Consider the following 18,672-nt stretch of genomic DNA (forward strand, 5'->3'; position numbering starts at 1 on the left):
ATTCTTGGTTTCTAATACCATTCTCCAATAAGGAAGCAGGACTCCAGGAAATAACTGGTTCTGGGAATCGGGAAGTAAGTACCTGTGTTGACCCTGAAGCATCTTGTAGTGCCAGAAAGTAAAGAAGTGCTCATAAAACCAAATAAAACAAAAGTCAAACCCACACATGTACACACACTGAAGGAGATATGTCAACGGGGCACAGGAGCCCACAGAAAGAGCTCCAAATTACCAAAGCTGGAGAAATTTTAGCAACAGAATGAAGTAGTATGGCATTATAATCCAACATAAAATATTCATGAGTACACATTAATGTAAATTAATGATTGAATAAATGGGAGAGAAGAAACAACTCTTTGCAGAAGAATTCCAAATAATTTATGTAGAATTAACTCCCCACTCATTAGGTGTGGGCTATGCATAGTGACTTTTAAAGAGTGAAATATGGAAGGCGGAAAAGTTACTTAGATTAATTGGAGAAATCTGACAAACATTGCTTCAGCCAGCTAATCAAAGTCAGTATCAGCTAAGTTATACTGATAATGTGAAGTGAAGTCGCTCAGTTGTGTCCGACTCTTTGCGACCCCACAGACTGTAGCCTACCAGGTTCCTCCATCCATGGGATTTTCCAGGCAAGAATACTGGAGTGGGTTGCCATTTCCTTCTCCAGGGGATCTTCCTGACCTAGGGATTGAACCCAGGTCTCCCGCATTGTAGGCAGACGCTTTACCATCTGAGCCACCAGGGAAGCTCAATACTGATCATATGTACTACCAGTACCGTGTGTTGAGAATGGCAATTTACCTCTGTGTCTTCCTCCCAAAACCCCATAATTATAAGAAAGACATCAGAGGAATCTAAACTGAATGAGAGTTTACAAAATTCTTTGATTAGTACTCTACAAAACTGTCATCAAAGTTTTTCAAGATCATCAAAAACGAAGAAGATCTGAGAACTCTCATAGCCAAGCCAATAGGAAATTAAGGAGCCATCATGACTGGACGGGATGTGGTATCTTGGGTGGGATCCTGGGCAATAAAAGGGGTGGTAGGTTAAAAACAAAGAAACGTGAATAAACTACGGGTTTCAGTTAATAACTTAGCAATATTGCTTCTTTGTGACAAATGTACCTTACTAATTACAAATGTTAATAACAGGAGGAAACTGGGCATGAGATACCTCAGTATTCTTTGTATGATCATCACAAATTTCCTGTAAATCTCAAACTACTCCAAAATTTTTTATTAAGAATAATTTTAAAATTCTTTCATAAATTTTCAAGTTGCTTCCTAGGAGGTGGTATTGCGCTCACTGAACACCTACTGAGTTAATCCCAAACTTTAAGCTCTGATGGCTTCCCTCTGCTTGCTCACCTAGAAAAATTGAAGGTAAAGGGGGACGCACACACGCATTAGCTATTTAAAGGAATAGCTAATGACACTGTTTCACTTGCCATAGGGTTTGTGTGAAATATTTTTACTAGATAATTTGATGTTCAGCCCAGTACATAATTGTTACAATGATGATGTTGTTAATTACATTAATATTGATGATGGGATATTAATGATAAACTACAGAGGGAGTTTTCAAGCCAGGTTTCAACAGTACATGAACTGTGAACATCCAGATGTTCAAGCTGGATTTAGAAAAGGCAGAGGAACCAGAGATCAAGTTGCCAACATCCGTTGGATCATCGAAAAAGCAAGAGAGTTGCAGAAAAACATCTATTTCTGCTTTATTGACTATGCCAAAGCCTTTGACTGTATGGACTACAACAAACTGTGGAAAGTTCTTAAAGAAATGGGAATACCAGACCACCTGACCTGCCTCTTGAGAAATCTGTATGCAGGCCAGGAAGCAATGGTTAGAACTGGACATGGAACAATAGACTCCTTTCCAAATATGGAAAGGAGTATGTCAGGGCTGTATATTGTCACCCTGCTTATTTAACTTATATACAAAGTACATCATGAGAAAGGCTGGGTTGGATGAAGCACAAGCTGGAAACAAGATTGCTGGGAGAAATATCAATAACCTTGGATATGCAGATGACACCACCCTTATGGCAGAAAGTGAAGAGGAACTAAAGAGCCTCTTGATGGAAGTGAAAGAGGAGAGTGAAAAAGTTGGCTGAAAGCTCAACATTCAGGAAACTAAGATCATGGCATCCAGTTTCATCACTTCATGGCAAATAGGTGGGGAAACAATGGAAACAGTAATAGGCTTTATTTTGGGGGTCTCCAAAATCACTGTAGATGGTGACTGCAGCTATGAAATTAAAAGACGCTTACTCCCTGGAAGAAAAGTTATGACCAACCTAGACAGCATATTAAAAAGCAGAGACATTACTTTGCCAACAAAGGTCCGTCTAGTCAAAACTATGGTTTTTCCCGTAGTCATGTATGAATGTGAGAGTTGGACTATAAAGAAAGCTGAGCACCGAAGAATTGATGTTTTTGAACTGTGGTGTTGAAGACTCTTGAGAGTCCCTTAGACTGCAAGGAGATCCAACCAGCCCATCCTAAAGGAAATCAGTCCTGAATTCATTGGAAGGACTGATGCTGAAGCAGAAACTCCAATACTTTGGCCACCTGATGTGAAGAACTGACTCATTGGAAAAGACCCTGATGCTGGGAGTGGTTGGGGGCAGGAGGAGAAGGGGACGACAGAGGATGAGATGGTTGGATGGCATCACCGACATGATGGACATGAGTTTGAGTAAACTCCGGGAGTTGATGATGGACAGGGAGGCCTGGCGTGCTGTGATTCATGGGGTCGCAAAGAGTTGGACATGACTGAGCGACTGAACTGAACTGAACAGAGGGAGTTAGAAACTCCTGAATACACTTGAATTCTCAGACCTATTACTGGAAGGACAAGTGAAAACTGTCATTGATGTGATTTTCCTGTAATCAATTAGTGTAGTTGACTTTCCTTGCTGTGTAGAGTAGTATCTGAACTTTAAGAAATGTAATATTGTTCTGTTAAGAGTTCATACTTACACCAGCCTCAGCAGAGATTTTTCTTAGCCAAGGTAGTGGATCTATAATTAGAGAAGAAAAGCCTTAAGAGGAAGGAATGAATTTCTGACCTGACATCTGCTATATCTCCTTTAAAATAACTATAATCACTGAAAATATCAGGAAGGAAACAATTTTTAAAAGTCCCTTCTGTAAAAGCTATGGGTTCTGTGAATGACTAAGAACAAGTCTGGTTAAGGAAGACACAGGGCTATGTGAAAACATAAAATTTTATCTTATTACTGGAAAAGTCAGACCAGTAGAACACTGCCATAGGAAAATAGAAGATTATGTCGAGGGAAGGACCATATGAGTATAATGACCTCAATAACCACATCAGGGGAGGATAGATTAAGAATACCAAGAAATAGTGGTACATTAGACATAGTATGAAGCACAAGGTAATATATAGACTTTAGTGGAATAGCTTACAGGTGATCCTGGAAAGAAAAGCCTACTCTAAATTTTGTGGGTCTATAAAAAAATTTTAAGGCATTGTGACACTGTAGCCTGCTTTAATTTTTCTTTTGTGAAAGTATATATATTGCTTAATTTTTTGAAATAAAGCTTCTTAAGATTTTTGCTTGTAAATTAAGGAGTTAATTTCAGAATATTGAACTATCCAGAGAAACATATTTCCTCAGGTTTCTTCATAGTACTAAGTTAGAGATGTCTGGGTGTCCAAAAAATATGCAATCTCCCCTTCTTCCTTGAAATACACCTAAAGATTTCTCAGCATCCCCGGTAGTGAGGGTAAACATATGGTGAAGTTCTTTCCAATGGAATGTGAGTGGAAATGACAAGTACAGTTTCTAAGCCTGAAATTAGATTTCCTGAAGCTGCATGGAGGAAAGGTAACTGTGACCTGGAACACCTGTGTAGTACTACTATGTGAGTGAGAAATAATTACTTTTAGCTGGTTACATTTTTGGGTCTATTTGTTAAAGCAATATAGCCTATCAGTACAAGCTTCTTGTTGAGTATTTGGTGAATTAATGAAAGAAAAACCCTTTATAGAGCTAATACCCTATTAAGATGTGGCCATTTTATGTAGGAAATATTCATGTAATACAAAATAAAGCAATAGAGGAAGAGAGGGGAAAAAAGGTTAAGATTTATCTTTTAGAGAGTTTATATTTTTCATTGTTTATAATAGCAGAGAATTATAATAATGAATATGTTTAACAAAATATTTAAACATAACACAGTACAGTATTAAACAGTTATTTGATATAATGATATAGGAGTGTTAATGACATGGACAAATGGCTATACTATATGAACTAGGAAAAGCAATATTCAAAATAGTAATATGTAATCTGAGATTATTTTAATCAACAAAAAGAATATGCAGTAAAGCAGTTATACAAAAGACAGGGGAGGGAGGAAGTGAAAGTCTTCACATTTAAGTTAAACCTTTGGACAGTGAGATCATGCTTACTTTTTTTCTTCTGTGATTTTCTGTATTTTCCACACAATAAACATGCATCATTTTGTAATCAGAAATGAAATTATATAGGTCAGTTAAAAATAGCAAAAGAAATTGGTATAAAGGGGAGAATTTTAAAATGGTTGAAAAAATTTTAGTATAACAGGTGGCTAATGAAGCCTTGCATTTAAGATTAAATGCCTTAGCATTTAAACAGAATAAAAAGGTAACTAAAATGGGCATATTTTAATTCATTTTTTAAAACTTAGTAATTTTATAGTCAATTTTCTTAGTCATCCTCTCTTTCTCATAAATAACCTTTGTTTTCCTAGGGAGGGGATGGTAATAATGCCTCACTGCAAGTTGAAGGGTTGTTTACAATGTTATTTCGTTACTCACCCTGACATATCACAGAAGGCTACCAGGAAGTCTATGCAGGATGTTGCATAGGCAACAGGAAGTTATCCTGAGGCTTAACAAATTTGCCCAAAGAAAATTCAAACAGGTGCACATAGTGGCCAGTCTTCCTCCACGTCACTCATGTACAGTCTGGATTACTGTAGCCAAGATAATTATTAGATTGGTAATGACTTGCATAATCCAAATAAGTTTTTTGTTTCAGTGAACAAGTGAAAAAGGAATGGTTTCCATTCTCTACTTTTGTTTTTTATGTTCGTAGACCAGTAAACTTACATTTAAAGCAAGCATTCTGTTTTTAATTGTTTTTCAGAGACGATATAATGGCTTTTAGTATAGTATACCCCAAGCAATTTATGATTATATTTATGATCCCCTTATATGATTACCTCCAATATAAATCTGTCTGCAGAGGAAGGAGCAATAAGGTATTGTTCCTTTCCTCTTTATAATGTATAATGTATTATCTCATGATTCTTCCAGTATCCTTAGAAGGAAGGAGAGCAGGCATTTTTAATCCAATCTTGTCCACAAAGAAACTAGAGCTCAGAGATTTTTGATAAATTATCTGGAACTTAAAGATGTCAGAAACAGGAACTAATGTGACCTTTAGAAAGGACATGTTTGTTGGGACCAGATAAACTTGAATATGAATCATGATTCTGTTTTTTGAGAAAGTCACCCAGTTTTCTTGATAGGCATCACATATGTGAAAAAAAAGAGGGGTTATTAATTCCTGATTTGAAGGATTGTTATAGGACTTATATGAGAATTATATATGTAAAGTGTCTAGAATTTAGGGTGTTTCTCTAACAGCTGCCTCAATTCATTTTGAAACCAAGCAAGACCTTGCAGGACCCTCCGAGGTATGAAAGCCTCTCTATGTTGCCTGCCTCTTTGTTTATAAAAAAATCTGTAGTCACCCAGGACTCCTCTTAGTCACACACACACACACACACACACACACACACACACACACACACACAAAACAGGTGCTCAGGCAGTTAATGATTAGGACAATAGCATCACAGAATCTTTATTTCCTCCCTGAAGGACATAGGTAACAGTGTCTGATGCACATTCCTGAGTTGTCTTGCAGTTACTTATAACCAGAGTGAAAAAGCTGATAACCAGACTGTAACCATGAGATAGGCTGCTCCATCTTGCATATTTCCAAGAACTGGCCTCAAGAAAGTGGGAACAAATCAGCCCTAGAAATGAAGATTAACTGATGCTTAAAACAATCAAGATGATGCTGATCAGACCACCACATGACCAAGATGACTGTTGGAGCTCACTGTGCATATATCTTTTTGGATTAGTGTTTTTATTTTCTTTGGATAAATATCCAAAAGTGGATAACTAGGTCATGCTCAGTTGCTCAGTCATGTCTGGCTCTTTGCGACCCCATGGACTATAGCCTGGTCAGGTTCCTCTGTCCATGGAATTGTCCAGGCAAGAATACTGGAGCAGGTTGCCCCTTCTTACTCTAGGGGATATTCCTGACCCAGAGATTGAACCTGTCTTTTGCACCTTCTGCATTAGCAGGTGGGTTCTTTACCACCGCACCACCTAGGAAGCCCCAACTAGGTCATATGTTAGTTCTACTGTTAGTTTTTTGACTAATCTCCATTCTGTTTTCCTTATTGGCTGCACTGGTTTACATTCCCACCAATAGTACCTGAGGGTTCCCTTTTCTTCACATCCTTACCAACACTTGTTATTCTTGTCTTTTTGTTAACAGCCATTCTAACAGGTGTGAGATTGTATTGTAACTGAGTATTTTAAGTATGGGAACAAGTATAACTTGTGTGATATAAAGGCCTTTGTGACTTTTCCCAGAGTCTCTTTGAATTCATTTTTTGAGGCTGGTTCTTTGTTTGCTCTAGATGAACTTCAGGGCAAATATCACCACCTTTCTTATCACTTTCAGTTAATAAAATGTTTGGCCTAGCACAGTCATCAAAACTTCAATCTTGATTTAAACTAAAATTTCTTTCTCTACCTCTGCTCAGACCTGCCACAGACAAAAGGCCTATGATGAGAGAGAGGCATTTTTGGCTTCTTGTTTTTTCCCATCTAGGATTCAGTTTCTTTAGCTTGCCCACCCCCTCAGAGTCCCAGTACAACAGAGAGGTGAGGAAAGGACCAGCAGGCCAGTGTTTACCTAAGACCATAGTGAGCAGCACTTGAGTTTTCTGCCCTGACGTCTCGTGAAGCTCTTTCTTTCTCTCATCAGCTCTTTTGTGGGTTCTTTGTAGACCCACCTAGTTACTAGGAAACTCTCTTCTGTAGTTTCTTATTGGACATCATGCTGGTCACTTATGTCTCCTTCTGAACAATCTCTAGATATCTGATGGTGCCTCCACCATTTTTTTTTTCCTGAGGAAGTTAATCTCTTCAAACAGCCCTTTAGTCCTTTCAGACGGGATTTAAGACAACTCCACCTCGGTTCTCTTTTCACAGCCTACTTCTGGTACAAGAGAAATATTCACACATTCTTTGTTTCAACAGACTCTGAGGGTGTAACTTGTCTAAGGCACAGCTGCTCTTTCACTTTATTGTGAGGATGGTTAACACGTGTTTCCTAAGCATGAATCAGATACCAGTCCACTGTGTCTTAAAAACCATAAGATTTTTATACCAAACTTTTCAGGTAGTCTCACTGAAGTTCCTTGCCCTAGGCTGTGGTGAGAAACAGGTACCCTTTTCCCTGGGTAGGAGGTGGGGGTGAGTGGAAGGGGACATTCAGTACAGTAGCAGCTCTCTCTAAATAGCTTCTAATCCCAACCCAACCCCTTTTATTCTCAATATGGGTGAGGGGTTCAAGGGCCACAAAACTGACTTTCTACTCAATGTCCTTTGAAAATTCTGCTTTTATGGCCTTGCGTCTCATTTTGTCTTAGGATATATGTTGTCTTGGTATCTTAGTTAAATTTCTATTTAACAGCCTGTTAATTCTACTTTACTTTATATAAAATTTATGTCCCTACAAGGTTGCTTATTAATTTGGTTTTTGTTAATTGAATCCCATTTTGCCATTGATTTAAGTCAGTTTCAGAGATGCTTAATTTTTTCTGATTTGTTTTCAAATGGAGCTAATTTTTGAACATTTGACAAATTACATATAATCTGGTATACTGAAACCCAAGTCAATTATATTTAAAAAGAAAACTCTGTTTGTACATCTATATACTCTTCCACAAAATGCACTTCTCCCCTTTCTTATTTGGATTCACTGGGAACTGCAATGCACTGCTATAATCCTGGCCCATGCACATTGTTATTTGCTCCTGATGAGCACCTAACCTAAGCTGAGGAGTCCCTCCAGAGGATTTGGAAACTTAATGCCAGAAAAAGTGTTTAAAAGGCCGCCTCTGGTGCCTGAGGTAGTGAGACATGAAACCGGGAGATGTTACAGCCATATTTCCTACTATGTGAAGAAAAGGGGTTTGCGCTGTGGGAGAAGGCAGAGGCAGGAGCACAGATGGGAACAGAGACACACCATGCAGAATCTCGAGGCTCTTCCAGTTCATGGTTCTTGGTTTAATTTGCTTTTATTTTTTGGCCATGTCTCTGAGCATGTGGGATCTTAGTTCCCCAACAAAGGATCAAAGCTGTGGGAGTGCAGAATCTTAACCACTGGACTACAGGGAAGTCCCCATGGTTCTTATTTTACCTGAGTTCCAGCTGCAGTCCTTCGGTTCTTGCATAAATTAGTCAGTCTGGGTTTCTGGCAGTTGGACTCTCCAAACACTATCTCTTTATAGCCTACTAAGTTTCTTCAAGTATTTTTCTTTGAAAATAGAAAATACAGAATTAGAGTATGACCATAAATTGACTGTATTCACACACATGTAATGTAATGCCTTATACAGAGTCAACATCTAGAAGACTTTTAAAGACATCAAAGTGAAAGTTGCTCAGTCGTGTCCTACTCTTTGCAACCCCGTGTCCTATACAGTCCATGAAATTCTCCAGGCCAGAATACTGGAGCGGGTAGCTGTTCTCTTCTTCAGGGGATCTTTCCGACTCAGGGATAGAACTGGTGTCTCCCGCATTGCAGGGGGATTCTTTACAGCTGAGCCACTCGGGAAGCCCAAAGATATGAAAAAGGAAGGTTAATTAAAATCAACAACAATAATGAAGAAGAATCAACACTATAACAACTTTAAAAAGAGGTATGTTTTGACAACAGAAGGTTTCAAGTGTTACTAAATGAACTTTAACCCTTGTTCCTCCCCAAAGTTACATTATATCCTTCAGGGCTTAAATAGATGACTGAGTCACTGAGAAGTCATTCATAGGGGTCATAAAGTTCCTGATCCCAAAGGAAACTTATTTTGTTATTGATGGAAGGATATTGATGTAATAGATTGTTTTTGTAATATATAAAATATCTTTTAAAAGTAAATATGTTACATAAAAGAAAACTAACATAATGGGTTTTAATATAAAGCATTCCTTTAGTTTTACTGGAGCACATAGTGAATGAAGATGGACAGAGAATATTTTTTAAAAAAGAAAAAAATGTTATACCCAGGTTTTAAATAATATTTTAGTTCTGTATATTTTTGTTGGTATATTTTAGGAATCCATAACCATATTGATGATTAAAAAATAAAGACCTACTAATCTTCCTTTCCTTTGTTCTGCAGCCTGCCTGCATTCCCCTCTGTTTTTACTGTTAATATATATCCTAAAGCTGTTCTTCATCTTTAAGTTGGAGCACCCTCTGCTGAGCTGGTAGCAACATTACATTGTGGCCATTTTTTCAGTGTGGATCCTTTTTCTTCAAAAGGAAAATAACACTTTAAAAATGTACTAAAAAGATGGACTTTCTGCAAATTGAATTGCTCCCAAACTATATCAAACTTGTTACAAAGATACAGGTTCATTTCAATAAACTTTTGTGGTGTTTTTTTTTTTGAAAAAAAAAAAAAAAAAGATACAGGCTCAGTCACATTACTACAAAGAAACAAGTGATCATGAGTTTGAAGGTCTTATGAAGATACAAGCAAAACAATGTAAAAGACATTTAATTTTTGAGTATACATAGCAAAAATATATGAAAGAAATAAACCAAAAAGTCTCATTTTAAATATGAGTGATGAACCCTTTAAAATAAAAAATGTGCATTTGAAATTTCTCTATGCACTGTGAAACTGTTAAAATGAATGTTAGAAGAGCAAATTTTTTCTTTATTTTTATTGAAGTATAGTTGAGTTACAATGCTGTTAATTCCTTTTGTACAGCAAAGTCATTCCATTGTACATATATATATATATATTAAATATTATTTTCCATTATGGTTTATCATAGGCTTTTTTTTAAAAATTGGAGGATAATTGCTTTACAATGTTGTATTAATTTCTGCTGTACAGCAAGCAAATTTTTATTGTTTTGTAGATTCTTAGCTTTATTGTTATTATATGACCCAAATTTCTTCTAGTTAAAGTTATCCTGGAGGTATGATTATTTATTTTCCATCTGCCTTGACTAAACTGTATGTTCCATGAGTACAAAGACCACTTCTGTATTTCTGTATCTAAAAATATTCAAAACTGTGAATTCACACCAATACCACTAATTCAAATTCAACTCTGTAGGATTCATTCTAGCTTTCCTCTTGGTATATTTGTAACTCACTTCTCTGACAACAAGAAGCCTAGCTCTTATCCTCAGTATACTCATTTATTTGCCCTACCCTTTTGTATGTAATCAGTCTCCCAAACATTAGGCTACTGCCCTGCTTAGCTGCCTTTTTTCCTTGAGTTTTGACCCATGCTGGGCAGCTTTTCTCAAGCCTGCCTAATAACTTTTAACTGGTGATTCCAGAAGGAAGGGAGAGAGGGAGGGCAGGAAATGGAGGCTTTGCATACAACAATATAAGTATAGAATATTGATAGAATTTCAATGATTATTGATTCTTCAATAGATGTCCAGTTTTTTTTTCTTGCATTTTTAATCTGTCAGTCTTCAGAACAAAATTTACACAAATGATCAGAAAATGAAGAAAGTCTGAACCCAGACTGAAATATTTTCAAAGTTTTGAGATAGATATATGGCTTTGAATCCATTTTGAATTTGACACAAGTGGTCTGAAGTGACAATTATTTATATGATTTAATAGTAATGGTAGTTTTTCAGTAATTAAGTGCCATGTTTTTGGAATTGAGACTTCTCTGCATTTACCTTTGGAAAAGTTGGGGATAGTGGGTAGGCTGAGTAAGATCAGAATTCACCTTCCTTTCTGGATTCTGTCTCTTAGATGCCTTGGAAAACATGGGGAGAATATTCACTTATTTTAATGTGATAAATGAGTCAAAATGTAAAATGATTATTGTCTCCTAAAGACTACTAGAACATTGAAATTTAAAACTCACTGTGTGATAAAACTGTCTTTCCATTGATGGTGATAGCTTTATGCTGAGCCAACAGGAAGATCACCTGGAGAAGGAAATATGTCAACCCACACCAGTATTCTTTCCTGGAAAACCCCATGGACAGCCTGGCGGGCTACAGTCTATGGGGTCCCAAAGAGTCGGACAGGACTGAGCGCATACACGCACACACACACACACACACACACACACACACACACACACACAAACTCTTCGTTATCCCACTTTGTGAACGCGTAAATTTGAGACAGTAATGACCAGGGTTTGAAATATTATCAGAGCCTTGTGGACCAGCTGAAACTTTTTTCTTATTGGAACTAAGTGCTCCAGTAGGTTAAAAAGAAAAAAAGGGTAAGATTGTTTACCAGTAAAAAGTATGAAAATCTCAAATGATTATTCAAGCAGAACCCCTTAACTATATGGTATTCAAAGTAGGTATTGAAAGAGGTTTTCGAAGACCAAAGTAGATGAAACTGTTTAAGTTAAAAGGTTGTGATGGAAGACAGTAGCACCTGAGAAGCCTAGATGTCAGGGAAAACAAAAGCAAGCTGAACTGGGTTGAACCCAGGCTCCTGTCTTGACTATGGAAATAAACTGTGCTAAGGAAGTGAATTAGTTCAGGATTTCTGCTCTTGGCCTCTGTAGAAACACTAGTCTTTGGCAATTACCAACATACAAGTGGGTAGGGATGCCCTGCCTTGTGTAGATGTGTAAATATGTATGTAACATTTTCTTTTCTCACATAGGAAGTTGCTATTGTTCAGTTCAGTTCAGTCGCTCAGTCATGTCTGACTCTCTGTGACACCACGGACTGCAGCATGTTAGACCTCCCTGTCCATCATCAACTCCCAGAGTTGGTGTCAAACTCATATCCATCAAGTCGGTGATGCCATCCAACCATCTCCTCTATTGTCCCCTTCTCCTCCTGCCTTCAATCTTTCCCAGAATCAGAGTCTTTTCAAATGAGTCAGTTCTTCGCATCAGGTGGCCAAAGTATTGGAGTTTCAGCTTCAGCATCATCCTTCCAATGAATATTCAGGACTGATTTCCTTTAGGATGGACTGGATGGATCTCCTTGCAGTCCAAGGGACTCTCAAGAGTCTTCTCCAACACCACAGTTCAAAAGCATCAATTCTTCTGTGCTCAGCTTTCTTTATAGTCCAACTCTCACATCCATACATGACTACTGGAAAAACCATAGCCTTGACTAGACAGACCTTTGTTGGCAAAGTAATGTCTTTGCTTTTTAATATGCTGTCTAGGTTGGTCATAACTATTCTTCAGAGTAGCAAGTGTCTTTTAATTTCATGGCTGCAGTCACCATCTACAGTGATTTTGGAGCCCCCCAAAATAAAGTCTTTCACTGTTTTCCCTTCTGTTTGCCATGAAGTGATGGGACCAGATTCCATGATCTTAGTTTTCTGAATGTTGAGCTTTCAGCCAACTTTTTCACTCTCCTCTTTCACTTCCATCAAGAGGCTCTTTAGTTCTTCTTCGCTTTCTGCCATAAGGGTGGTGGTATCTGCATATCTGAGGCTACTGATATTTCTCCCAGCAATCCTGACTCCAGCCTGTGCTTCATCCAGTCCAGCATTTCTCATGATGTACTCTCCATATAAGTTAAATGAGCAGGGTGACAATATACAGCCTTGACGTACTCCTTTCCCGATTTGGAACCAGTCTGTTGTTTCATGTCCAGTTCTAACTGTTGCTTCTTGACCACATACAGATTTCTCAAGAGACAGGTCAGGTGGTCTGGTATTCCCATCTCTTTCAGAATTTTCCACAGTTTGTTGCAATTCATGCAAAGGCTTTGGCATAGTCAATAAAGCAGAAGTAGATGTTTTTCTGGAACTCTTGCTTTTGCGATGATCCAACAGATGTTGGCAATTTGATCTCTGGTTCCTCTGTCTTTTCTAAATCCAGCTTGAACATCTGGAAGTTCAGGTTCACATACTTTTGAAGCCTGGCTTGGAGATTTTTAAGCATTTGCTAGCTTGTGAGATGAGTGCAATTGTGTGGTAGTTTGAGCATTCTTTGGCATTGCCTTTCTTTGGGATTGGAATGAAAACTGACCTTTTCCAGTCCTGTGGCCACTGTTGAGTTTTCCAAATTTGCTGACATATTGAGTGCAGCACTTTCACAGCATCATCTTTTAGGATTTGAAATAGCTCACCTGGAACTCCATCACCTCCACAAGCTTTGTTCATAGTGATGCTTCCTAAGGCCCACTTGACTTTGCGATCCAGGATGTCTGGCTCTAGGTGAGTGATCACACCATCATGGTTATCTGGGTCGTGAAGATCTTTTTTGTACAATTCTTCTGTATACTCTTGTCACCTCTTCTTAATAGTTTCTGTTTCTGTTAGATCCATACCATTTCTTTCTTTTATTGTGCCCATCTTTGCATGAAAATTTCCCTTGGCATCTCTAATTTTCTTGAAGAGATCTCTAGTCTTTCCCATTCTGTTGTTTTCCTCTATGTGTTTGCATTGATCACTGAGGAAGTCTTATCTCTCCTTGCTATTCTGTGGAACTCTGCATTCAAATGGGAATATCTTTCCTTTTCTCCTTTGCCTTTTGCTTTTCTTCTTTTCACAGCTATGTAAGGCCTCCTCAGACAGTCATTTTGCCTTTCTTTTTCTTGGGGATGGTCTTGATCACTGCTTCCTGTACAACGTCTTGAACCTCCGTCCATAATTCATCAGGCACTCTGTCTATCAGATCTAATCCCCTGAATCTATTTCTCACTTCCACTGTATAATTGAAAGGAATTTGATTTAGTTCATACCTGAGTGGTTTAGTGGTTTTCCCTACTTTTTTCAACTTAAGTCTGAATTTGGCAATAAGGAGTTCATCGTCTGAGCCACAGTCAGTTCCTAGTCTTGTTTTTACTGACTGTGTAGAGCTTCTCCATCTTTGGAGCAAAGAATATAATCAGTCTGATTTTGGTGGAGACCATCTGGTGATGTCGATGTGTAGAGTCTTCTCTTGTGCCGTTAGAAGAGGGTGTTTGCTATGACCAGTGTGTTTTCTTGGCTCTTGTTAAAGATGCATTCATTAGGTGTGGTAACTGTTTTTTTAATTCATTGTAGACAAATATTTATATTTAAAAGAGTAAAAATGAATTATTAGAAAACTGAAATAAAAGACAAGCCTTGCATTTTTTCTCCTTTAAACTAGATGCAGCAAGTAGGAAATTCCTCTATCAAACTGCGGTAAAGTTTCTAAGTGCTTCCTCTGAATGCCTTGTGGACAGGTGATAGCTTATGTTCTGGCAGCAGTGTGCAAGCTACCCTTTGAGTGGTGCTACTTTATATTAGGGGCTTCACTGGTGGCCCATTGGTAAAAAATCTGTCTGTCAATGAAGTAGACCTGGGTTTGATCCCTTGGTTGGGAAGATCTCCTGGAGAAGGGAATGGCTACCCACTCCAGTATTCTTGCTTGGAGAATCCCATGGACAGAGGAGACTGGTGGACTACAGTCTTTGTAGTCACAAAGAGTTGGATCCACTTAGTGACTCAACAAGAACAAGTTTATTTTTTTTTCTTTTTCCTTTAAATCTTTTTTAAAAATTTATTTATTTATTTATTTTTAATTTTTATTAGTTGGAGGCTAATTACTTTACAGTATTGTAGTGGGTTTTGCCGTACATTGACATGAATCAGCCATAGAGTTACACGTATTCCCCATCTCGATTCCCCATCCCACCTCCCTCTCCACCTGACTCCTCTGGGTCCTCCCAGTGCACCAGGCCCGAGCACTTGTCTCATGCATCCCACCTGGGATGGTGATCTGTTTCACTATTGATAATATACATGCTGTTCTTTCGAAACATCCCACCCTCACCTTCTCCCACAGAGTTCAAAAGTCTGTTCTGTACTTCTGTGTCTCTTTTTCTGTTTTGCATATAGGGTTATCATTACCATCTTTCTAAATTCCATATATATGTGTTAGTATGCTGTAATGTTCTTTATCTTTCTGGCTTACTTCAGTCTGTATAATGGGATCCAGTTTCATCCATCTCATTAGAACTGATTCAAATGAATTCTTTTTAATGGCTGAGTAATATTCCATGGTATATATGTACCACAGCTTCCTTATCCATTCGTCTGCTGATGGGCATCTAGGTTGCTTCCATGTCCTGGCTATTATAAACAGTGCTGCGATGAACATTGGGGTGCACATGTCTCTTTCATATCTGGTTTCCTCGGTGTGTATGCCCAGAAGTGGAATTGCTGGGTCATATGGCAGTTCTATTTCCAGTTTTTTAAGGAATCTCCACACTGTTCTCCATAGTGGCTGTATTAGTTTGCATTCCCACCAACAGTGTAAGAGGGTTCCCTTTTCTCCACACCCTCTCCAGCATTTGTTTCTTGTAGACTTTTGGATAGCAGCCATCCTGACTGGCTTGTAATGGTACCTCATTGTGGTTTTGATTTGCATTTCTCTGATAATGAGTGATGTTGAGCATCTTTTCATGTGTTTGTTAGCCATCTGTATGTCTTCTTTGGAGAAATGTCTGTTTAGTTCTTTGGCCCATTTTTTGATTGGGTCATTTATTTTTCTGGAATTGAGCTGCAGGAGTTGCTTGTATATTTTTGAGATTAATCCTTTGCTGTTGCTTCGTTTGCTATTATTTTCTCCCAATCTGAGGGCTGTCTTTTCACCTTGCTTATAGTTTCCTTTGTTGTACAAAAGCTTTTAAGTTTCATTAGGTCCCATTTGTTTATTTTTGGTTTTATTTCCAATATTCTGGGAGGTGGGTCATAGAGGATCCTGCTGTGATTTCATGTCGGAGAGGGTTTTGCCTATGTTCTCCTCTAGGAGTTTTATAGTTTCTGGTCTTACATTTAGATCTTTAATCCATTTTGAGTTTATTTTTGTGCTTGGTGTTAGAAGGTGTTCGAGTTTCATTCTTTTACAAGTGGTTGACCAGTTTTCCCAGCACTACTTGTTAAAGAGGTTATCTTTTTCCCATTGTATATCCTTGCCTCCTTTGTCGAAGATAAGGTGTCCATAGGTTTGTGGATTTATCTCTGGGCTTTCTTTTCAGTTCCATTGATCTATATTTCTGTCTTTGTGCCAGTACCATACTGTCTTGATGACTGTGGCTTTGTAGTAGAGTCTGAAGTCAGGCAGGTTGATTCCTCCAGTTCCATTCTTCTTTCTCAAGATTACTTTGGCTATTCAAGGTTTTTTGTATTTCCATACAAATTGTGAAATTGTTTGTTCTAGTTCAGTGAAAAATACTGTTGGTTGCTTAATAGGGATTGCATTGAATCTATAGATTGCTTTGGGTAGAATAGCCAGTTTGACAATATTGATTCTTCCAATCCATGAACACGGTATGTTTCTCCATCTGTTTGTGTCCTCTTTGATTTCTTTCATCAATGTTTTATAGTTTTCTATATATAGGTCCTTTGTTTGTTTAGGTAGATATACTCCTAAGTAGTTTATTCTTTTTGTTGCAATGGTGAATGGGATTGTTTCCTTAATTTCTCTTTCTGTTTTCTCATTGTTAGTGTATAGGAATGCAAGGGATTTCTGTGTGTTAATTTTATATCCTGCAACTTTACTATATTCATTGATTAGCTCTAGTAATTTTCTGGTAGAGTCTTTAGGGTTTTCAATGTAGAGGATCATGTCATCTGCAAACAGCGAGAGTTTCACTTCTTCTTTTCCTATCTGGATTCCTTTTACTTCTTTTCCTGCTCTGACTGCTGTGGCCAAAACTTGCAAATGTATGTTGAATAGTAGTGGTGAGAGTGGGCACCCTTATCTTGTTCCTGATTTTAGGAGAACTGCTTTCAATTTCTCACCATTGAGGGCAATGCTTGCTGTTGAGTTTGTCATATATAGCTTTTATTATATTGATGTATGTTCCTTCTGTTCCTGCTTTCTGGAGAGTTTTAATCATAAATGGGTGTTGAGTTTTGTCAAAGGGTTTCTCTGCATCTATTGAGATAATCATATGGTTTTTATCTTTCAATTTGTTAATGTGGTGTATTACATTGGTTGATTTGCAGATATTAAAGAATCCTTGCATTCCTGAGATAAAGCCCACTTGGTCATGGTGTATGATTTTTTTAATATGTTGTTGAATTTTGTTTGCTAGAATATTGTTAAGGATTTTTGCATTGATGTTCGTCAGTGATATTGGCCTGTAGTTTTCTTTTTTGGTGGCATCTTTGTCTGGTTTTGGAATTAGGGTGATGGTGGCCTCATAGAATGAGTTTGGAAGTTTACCTTCTGCAATTTTCTGGAAGAGTTTGAGTAAGATAGGTGTTAGCTCTTCTCTAAATTTTTGGTAGAATTCAGCTGTGAAGCCATCTGGTCCTGGGCTTTTGTTTGCTGAAAGATTTGTGATTACAGTTTCCATTTCCTTGCTTGTGATGGGTCTGTTAAGATCTTCTATTTCTTCCTGGTTCAGTTTTGGAAAGTTATACTTCTCTAAGAATTTGTCCATTTCTTCCAAGTTGTCCATTTTATTGGCATAGAGCTGCTGGTAGTAGTCTCTTATGACCCTTTGTATTTCAGTGTTGTCTGTTGTGATCTCTCCATTTTCATTTCTAATTTTGTTAATTTGGTTCTTCTCCCTTTGTTTCTTAATGAGTCTTGCTAACGGTTTGTCAATTTTGTTTATTTTTTCAAAAAACCAGCTTTTAGCTGTGTTGAATTTTGCTATGGTCTCTTTAGTTTCTTTTGCATTTATTTCTGCCCTAATTTTTAAGATTTCTTTTCTTCTACTAACCCTAGGGTTCTTCATTTCTTCCTTCTCTAGTTGCTTTAGGTGTAGAGTTAGGTTATTTATTTGACTTTTTTCTTGTTTCTTGAGGTAAGCCTGTAATGCTATGAACCTTCCCCTTAGCACTGCTTTTACAGAGTTGGACTATAAAGAAAGCTACGTGCCGAAGAATTGATGCTTTTGAACTGTGGTATTGGACAAGACTCTTGAGAGTCCCTTGGACTCCAAGGAGATCCAACCCGTGAATCCTAAAGGAAATCAGTCCTGAATGTTCATTGGAAGGACTGATGTTGAAGCCTTAACTCCAATACTTTGTCCATCTGATGTGAAGACCAGACTCATTTGAAAAGACCCTGATGCTGGGAAAGATTGAAGGCAGGGGGAGAAGGGGACAACAGAGGATGAGATGGTTGGATGGCATCACCAACTCAATGGACATGAGTTTGAGTAACTCCGGGAGTTGGTGATGGACAGGGAGGCCTGGTGTGCTCTAGTCCATGGGGTCACAAAGAGTTGGACAGGACTGAGCGACTTAACTGAACTGGGGTGGTGGCGGAAATAGACATGCTGTGATTCTGCATACCGAATCAGCTTTCAAGTGATACTGATGCCATTGGTCTGCAGCCACACTTTCGTGTAACAAGTCTCTAAGTT

At 38.0% G+C, this 18,672-nt stretch overlaps 1 protein-coding gene across 1 annotated transcript in view; it reads left to right on the plus strand.

Annotated features, from left to right (window-relative positions):
- The window catches only part of LOC136145503 (mitochondrial adenyl nucleotide antiporter SLC25A24-like), a 92,106-nt gene that overhangs the window by 70,805 nt on the left and 2,629 nt on the right, over positions 1–18,672 (plus strand). The window lies entirely within an intron of this gene.

This window comes from Muntiacus reevesi, chromosome 1 (genome assembly GCF_963930625.1).
Source record: "Muntiacus reevesi chromosome 1, mMunRee1.1, whole genome shotgun sequence".
NCBI lineage: Eukaryota > Metazoa > Chordata > Mammalia > Artiodactyla > Cervidae > Muntiacus > Muntiacus reevesi.